Source organism: Pseudopipra pipra, chromosome 3 (assembly GCF_036250125.1).
Source record: "Pseudopipra pipra isolate bDixPip1 chromosome 3, bDixPip1.hap1, whole genome shotgun sequence".
In the NCBI taxonomy this organism is placed as follows: Eukaryota; Metazoa; Chordata; class Aves; order Passeriformes; family Pipridae; genus Pseudopipra; species Pseudopipra pipra.
Window position 1 is genome coordinate 19,908,057 of NC_087551.1, and position 8,211 is coordinate 19,916,267.

The following is an 8,211-nucleotide window of genomic DNA, read 5'->3' on the forward strand; positions in this document are numbered from 1 at the left end:
ATTCCTTTAATGAGGATGATTTGCAGGCTGCCTTCAAGCACAAGTCCCATGACTTCTGCTGGCACAAGGTGAAATTCCTGCTTCAGTAACGATACTGTGCCTGGCAAACATAATGTTGACTTAGTTAAAAATTGAGAGAATTCTCTGAAAATGAGATTTACTGATGAGTAAGATGAATAAGAAAATATAAATAGAAGATATATGAATGTACACTAAAAATTAGGCCAAGCTGAAAAAGCTGGATCCACAGCCAAGTCACCCTGAAGTTTGGAATGCTGAAATTCAGTGCTCTTTTCAGCTCATTGAAGATATAATTGGAGGCCAATCACAAAAATTTTATCTGCTGCAGTTCAGGAATTGAAAAACATCTGCAAACTGTTTTCTATGTGAGCCCAGGTGTAGTATCAGTGCTTTTTCATACACCAGGAACCTCAACTGAAAGAAATCAAATGTGCTATCAATTAGAAGAACATTTGTAAAAAAAACTGTAGTGGGGTGAAGATATGCCTTATACTAGTTCTTTTTGTCTTATGACCCTATCTGGTAAGCTCTGTTTGTGCCTGAGAAACCAAAGCATTTGACTTTGCTGCAGTTCTTTCTTACAAATATTTTCTTTGGTTTCAGTGAAGACCACACTAGCCAAAAATCTGGACTGAAAATCTGTATCAGGGTTAACAGCTCAGTGGACTAAACCCAAGTACGGTATCTGAAGACAAGAACAAGAAATCTTATGAGGACCACAGGTCAGTGAATGCAGCCCTTTACTATAGGTAGCAACTGTAGAATACAATCTGCCTAGGAAACTAATCAAGTGCTTTCTGTTCCTACTAGTTCTGCTGGAAGGCTGGGTCAGCACCTCACTGTGCAGAGAACTGATAACCTCTTCTCCCTTTCAGCTTATGTTTATTTATTCTCACTTTAAGGTTATTAGTTTCTTTGTCAGCAGTACCATATAGAATCCCCTGCTCTACTCCCTCTCAAATGCTTACAGAGTGCTAACACTAGTATCTCCTTCCTGCTTTTGTTCTCCTAAGCCTAACGATCAAATTATTCTCATCTTTTCTCATCCCTATAACAAATCCAAAAGTCTTTCTTTTTAAAGCTATTTCAGTTTAGATTAAGGAGTTCTGCAATAGGGTTGCTAGGGTGTACTTTAGGAAATTCAAACAGAACAGAATATAGCATCAGTTTTGAGGTCCCAGTGGTAGGACAGGTTTAGTTTTGGCTATCACCAGGCTCAATTCATTGTAATTTGCAACCAACAAATTATGCTGTAAAGCAGATCCAAGTCTTGAAGTAAAACTTAGCAAAGACCGCACACTTAGCTAGCTTACTTCATATCAAACAGTAAGAGATCATAAATCTTCCCTTTTTCATTCAACAGATTTATGAACTTAAGCCAAGCACTTGAAATATACAGTGTAGGATTTTATTTTGTAATGAAAAATGAGAACAGGTGAATTTTCCATTATTGTCATTTTACTGTAAAAGCTTTTCATACACTGATTAGAGTAAGGCACCTTCTCTTCAACCTCCAAATTGAATCCTTCTGGTATGCAGAGTGTGTCAAACCATAAGCCAAACTGAAACTTTGCACATTGCACTTATCTTTATCATACGCTGGGAATAAACAGGTTACTCAGTATCAAGCCCAGTAGCACTTTTGTTTTTCCTTCTCTTTCTGCAGCAAACCAACTTTTTTGATTGTTTCTGCTAAAGAACTTTCCACAGGTTGTTTTTAACCTTTCTTATATAATTATTTCTCATGAATAACTGGATTCCACATAGTTCTTTCTCTTATGAACATTTCCTGAGGTATGAAAAGCACAAGCGCTAACAGACCTAACTAGAAAAGCAAATATGAATATGCCCTTAAAATGAGGGGAGAAAGTTGCATTATTTTTATTAGTTTTTTCAAATATGCAATGTTTTCCTGATCTCCTGATACCAATTAGAATTAACATGTGAAAAGGAGTACTAGCAAAATACTTAGAGAAGTGTCATCATCAAGCAGAGACATTCAGTTCATAGACAAAGGAACAAATGTTTCTGTATAGCATGTAATTGAATTTTAGAACTCATTATCACCTAACACTGTGAAGGCCAAAAGTTTAAATGGATTCTTTGAGCGATAGGGAAGTCATTCTAGGAAGGTAGATCTAGTGCTATTAGAAGGAATACAGTCTCCAGCTCCTGTGGTTCCCTAAGCCACACACTACTAAAGGGTGAGAAGCTACATAAGAGAAAAGGTCATGTTTATGCCTGCTACCACCATTGTCAAAGACATGCTAGTGAATTAGAGAAATCTTTGACTTGCCCCAGGATGGCTGTTCATATATTTTTATATGGATTTAGGTGATCGAATTCAACAACACAGTGATATATGGTAAGAGAAATACAGAAAAATGTGTAGAGAAACTTCTACTGTACTTATGAAAAACTTATCTGCAAATACAGCTTTTGAGCCTTGAACAGTATAAGAAATGCAAGAAGGTATTTTTTGGGTCTAATTCGTACAAATGTCATACAGTGCTTTTGCTTCTGTGTATGCCTGCCAGCATTCTGAGAAAAGGAAAATACACACATTTATCTCCCTGGTGCATGGATTTGTCTGCCCAAGAATTGTTAGAAATTCTAGTAAAGATATACCTTGTAAAAGTTTTCCACAAGAGAAATCAGTGTGCTATGATGACAGATAGACTTGCACTAGATGTTAATGAAGTCACAGAAGTTCAACAGCATTCCTTGGAAGCAGAGGGAAATCGAAGCTGGTAGAGAGTTTTGGCCAGATGAATATTTTGAAACTTCATTGTTTATTTAGACCTCTTGCCTCTACAACATGGAGGTAGAAACCTTCAGTGAACAACCTTTCTAGAGAGATTTACCAGACAGTCTCTTCCTGGTTATGCCAAAAATAGAAGATTAACATGTTTTTTATGTGTTATTTGAGCACTGTCATCTGCTGCCTTAACAAAAGTGTGAAATGGCTAAAGAAAAAAAGTAACAAGAGTTTTTATTAATTTCTGTTTTCCTGGTATTCTACTGTCAGTAACAGAGCTGTAGGTCCCTGTCCGAAGGGCAATCTAAGAGGTAAAGGTTGTGCTGCAAAGGGCAACAACTTCAACATTTACTGGAAAATCTCTTGGCAGCCAGCATGGCCAAAGCAGTGTGTGGAGTGGTGGCCAGAGAGTATCCAGGAGTGACTGGATGAGACAGTGTTTCAGCAAGTCTTTCCTTTACTCTTCATTAAAAGAATTTCTATGTAGCTACAAATAGAAGCTAGAGCTGCCTTGGAGTCAGTCCTCAAGGGCAGACAGGACTAGGAGCATAAACGGGCATTACAGCGTATTGCTCTTGGACCACAATGGAAATGTGGTTTGACTTTTGGGAGGGCTCAGGTTAGTTTTTATTTGGCAGAAGCAGTTTAATGAAGCTTTAGATTTCAAATAGGTCAAACCAGAATGCTAGTAGCCCTTGCATAAGGCTGCCCAGTTCAATTTGATTTTATGGTCTATCAGAAGATATGCAGCAACTAGGTGCCGAATTCAGGTATTCAGAATTAGAGCAGCCTTTACAAACTGCTCAACAGAATTTAATATACCAGCACAGCAAACACGGTTTCCCTGGAATCCTAGTTTATGTGTATAAAACAACTTACTCTTGTCAGTGGATTATTCTCTTTGTGTTGCTGGGGAGCGGATGCTGAGGATTTGTTTTATATGACTGTTCCCCGTCATTGCTTCACAATGTTGCTTTTCATAAGAATGTGGTGAGCTATCTAAAGCCTGCTTTATATGAAGTGTTTGGAAATGCATTTGCAATAATGAATGGGTAGTGGAAATTCATCAAGTCATACAGAGGCAGATGTTGTGAGGCAATGAATTAACAGTAATAATAGCATCTCATGCCGCAGGTTATTTTCATTCTAAAATAAACTAGTTCATGTACAATACATGACACTTGCACTTTTTAACTCTTTTCCCCTTTTGGGTGAGACAAACAAAAAATGAGTGTGCTCTAAAGAGGTAGTATTTTTAGGAAGACATTTTACAAATGCAATTACAGCAAGACATTGAAGCTTAGATTGCACATGGGTAAACACGTGCTTTCACACCAAGGGAAAAGTTTAGCTTGGCAGCTGAGGCTGAGAAGCATGACTCCGATCTCATTTAAAGCCAAAACTGTAGAAACCCAAGCCATTTCCAAAAATAACATCAAAATTAGAGCCTTGAACCTCCTCAGACTGGTCATGCTGAGAATGATGATCCTGGGGACCAACAAAGCTACTGAGTCCCCTATGGAAACATTTTTGTGTGCTGATTTTGTGCTTCAGCCATGGACAAAGAAACATATTTCAGCAACTGAATGCAAGTATAGATCAAATTAATTCAGTTTCTAGGATTATTTTGCTTTTTAAAAATTCTTATGAATTTTTAGAGCTTTTTTTTTATAATCATAATAACTAATATACAACACTAAATCCTCCTGACATTCATTAACAGGGAAAGTAGATTAGAGGAGATTCACCAATAACTTTCTTGCAAGTTCAGAATAGGCTTTTGAGATACTTATGAAGCCTCAGTTAATGTATCTCAATGTCCAACTCTATTTCAGTGATTTTTCTTTGCAAAATCCCTCCAGTATTAGTAAGGTAGAGAGTCATCGTCATCTCTATTTGCAAGATGGAAAGCCTATAGCCTGCTAAAAGATTTTTATTAATCAAGAGTGAGAAATCTAAATTTTGGAAGGATCCTAGGCTCTGGTCTGTTTTTGTGGGTTTAAATACACATTTCTTTCAGTCAAGCTTAGCATAAGACATGGTGGGAGTCATTCTTCTGGGTAACAGAAAATTTCCACAAGTGAATCTTACCACCTCAACGTCAAAAGACTTTCCTGGTGAATCCCAACAATGCTTAGGAGAGAGAGAGGTCCTGAGATGTCCACTTTAGCCTGGTGGTTAAGGAACGGAGCTCATGGTAACATACGTATCTTGGTGATGACGCTCTTGAGCTGCCTCTCCTACTTTTCAGCTATTTAAATGAGATGTGCCAGCTTACGTAGGAAACCTGTGGTGAAATCTGTGGTGAAATGGAGAACTGCACACTAGTCTGAATCCAAAAGGAAGCATTACCCTCTGGTTACGTTTCCTGTAGAGAAAGTTGCAATGGAACCAGCAATGACATGGAGATATCCAGGATTGCTGCCAAGTTCTCAACTGCAGGAAACAAACTCCCCATTAAATACCTAACTAGACAAGTTCAGCTAGGACATGAGGCAGTGAAACCAACGTAGAAACTACAGGAGGAATAGAGGTCCCAATGAGAACAGATTCCTTTGCAATACAAGTAACCTGGTATGAAGAGTCAGATTTGTCTCTATAGCCCTTTTTCCTGCATAGGACTGCAGCCAGGATCTCTAAGGACTTGCAAAAGATGAAGTATTTTTGCTCTTTTGGAGCTATGAATGTGAGGAGAAAGAATCCCTTCCCAACACAGACCTGTGTTAGGTGTCTGCTATCTCAGTGATGCTACCAGACACAGGAGCAAAAGATCCTTTCTCCTTGTGGAAAAGGAGTAGTGAGAGGCTCTGAGAAGAAGTTGTTCCAGCTTGCAGTCTTTTTCACAGTAGGAGGCAAGGATGCAACACCGTTTTAAAGAAGGATTTCAAATTAACCCCCACCCAAGCATAACTAGAGAGTCTCAGGGGTCATGCTCCATTCAGCAGTTCTTAGTGTGGGCTGTGAGCAAATAGCACTAGCTAGCACAACATTATTTAACCTTTAGTGTGTTTATTCGGCAGTAGAATAAGTTTTGATTTTCCCATTTATAGAGATTCTGCTGGGAGAAACAACATATTTCACACTAACCATTGCAGTTCCTGAGCAGAGTAATAAAGCGGAGTGATGGATAATGCACCCCCTCACTCCCTGTGCTTTATTATGCATTTCTACATAAAACTATTTTCAGTATTTTGAGAAGGAAGTTCTGACAATCAGCACTGGTGTTTATGAAACTCCAGACCCTATCCAAGAGTCCCCTGACACAAATGTTCTTCCTCACAGAAGTAACTGTTTCCTTAGCTCTTTCACCACTTCAGAGCCATTCCCTACAACCCTTTTTTAAGCATTTTCCATCTGAATACACTTTATTTAGGTTTTGTGCTTTTAGGCAGATATTTAGTCAATCCATTAGAAAATCAAAAAAATCCCCCTGGAAACACAGAAGGATGCCTGAAGACCTTGCACAGGGGAGTTTTGTCCAGACAAGAACAAGGGGAAAGTTATGCTTCTTTTCAAAGCTTGTCCAGTGCTGCATACTTATCAATATTCCTCTTTGTGCTGGGAGTTGCTCGATCGCCCTGTGCCTTCTGTTGCTGTTTATCAAAGCTCCAGCACACAGCATGAGGAATAACAGTTGTTTATTCATCATTAACCAAAACTGTTTACAGTGCTCTGTAGCTGTATGGTGCTGTTAAATGCACTACTGGATTTAATAAGGCCACTCATGTACTTGAAGTTAGTTACATGCTTACATACTTTGCTGAATCAGGGCTTAAGTGAACTGCCTAAAATCACTCTAGATGTCTGAGAAGCCAGAACTCCTGACTCCTAGTTCTGTGCATTAACCACAAGATTATCTTTTCCCTCCTGGGAGATTCAAGCTCAGTGCATTTCAAAATTACCACTACTGAAAGGCAGATGAATGAAATGGTACACATAAAAACAACTATGATCAGAAGTTTTCCCTCAAACTAAACATTAGCACAGACCCATCTGAAATTTCCATTTGAACATTTCCATTGCTTTAAAATTTATTTTCCATGTTCATGTACATCTCGATTCTGGCCCAAACCAGAAGGTGAAGTGCCAAAATACTGTATGAAAGGATATTTTTGTGTTCCAAGTTCAAGCATTCAATGCTGAAAGTCTTGCAACAAAGCTTGTTCTCAAGGTCTGCAGCCAAGTCTTGAAGATTTTGAGTGCTTAGATAGTATAAGGCCAGATTCTTGACTTCAATGGAAATACACCTCTTCGTGCCAGCTGAAACTCTGTCCCTAACATGTATTAAGTGTCTTTCTAGTCCACTATTACTGTACTACTTAAGTGTAGAAAACACCTGCTGAAATATTCCAAAGCCAGTGTGCCTCCTTGGACCTCTGTCTCAGAAAAGATAAAAAGAAGGAAACCAGTAAGCAGCTGGTAGTATCCTGCAAAGACAAATACAAAACCGAACAATTTCCTCACCCCAGAAAACCTCTTTTTTTTTTTTTTTTTTGTACTGAATAACTTAAGAGTCATAGTGCAAACTGTGGGCTACATTATGCAGCACTGGTGGCAAACATTTTGAATGAGCAAACATTCGATCTCTAAATCGATGGACACTGCATCACTGCATAGAGCAATCTTCTCTACCTCTTTCCCCTCCCATACACAACCCCTCCCAAGAAAATTAACAGCTTTCCTCGTAAACTGATGTGCACTATAATGAGCTATGCATGGTTAGAGCAGCAATGGACTTGCCTGCTCTGCTGGTGGTACTGCCAGACATGGAGAAGAGGTGGACATGCACAAGAAGGCAGCAGGCAGAATGTCTTTGCTTGTGGTATCTGCAGGAGCTTCTTTTCACCTGTACCCTGCCTACATTTGTGACTGCTCCTAACAGTGGTGCATACACAATGTTGCTCACGCAGTCGTGGGATAGTATTTGCTTCTGGGCCTATAACAAGCTGATAGGGAGGGTGGAGCACGTGTGCTAAAAGAAAATGGCTGTTGACACACACATGCATGCTCATGTGAAGTGTCCCCCTGTCAATACAGAATTCTTATACGCACCTTCTATGCCATTTTCATCATAAACATCTCTTTGTAAATGAGTCCAGGGACATTTTTCCTTTCCCTGTTTCAAATGAAATGACAATATATAAGAATATACAGAATCTTCTGCTACAACCATAAATTGTATTACCTAATATTGCTAGACATAAGGTGAATAACAGACTGGGTTTCTAAAGCCACCCAAAGTGGATTCTGGCTACACCCTTGGGTTTACAGAAGCAGCTTGGCACCTACCAAGCAGAAATCACAGGCATGCAGAAGGGAGCCGGTCTTAATGCTGCAAATGTGTTTATACTGGAACTCAAAATAAATAAGGAATAATGTGTCTTGTGTGTGCTGAGCAAGTCTATGACACCAACAAATTGAGCTGTTTTGGA

General features: G+C 39.1%; 1 long non-coding RNA gene across 1 annotated transcript; it reads right to left on the reverse strand.

Annotated features, from left to right (window-relative positions):
• Positions 1-6,778: 6,778 nt before the first annotated feature.
• On the reverse strand, positions 6,779-7,898 carry LOC135412487 (uncharacterized). Its single transcript, XR_010429679.1, has 2 exons — positions 7,832-7,898; positions 6,779-7,155 (listed from the first exon to the last, which is right to left on the reverse strand). It is a non-coding gene; the product is annotated as an uncharacterized LOC135412487 (long non-coding RNA).
• Between the last annotated feature and the right edge of the window lie 313 nt (positions 7,899-8,211).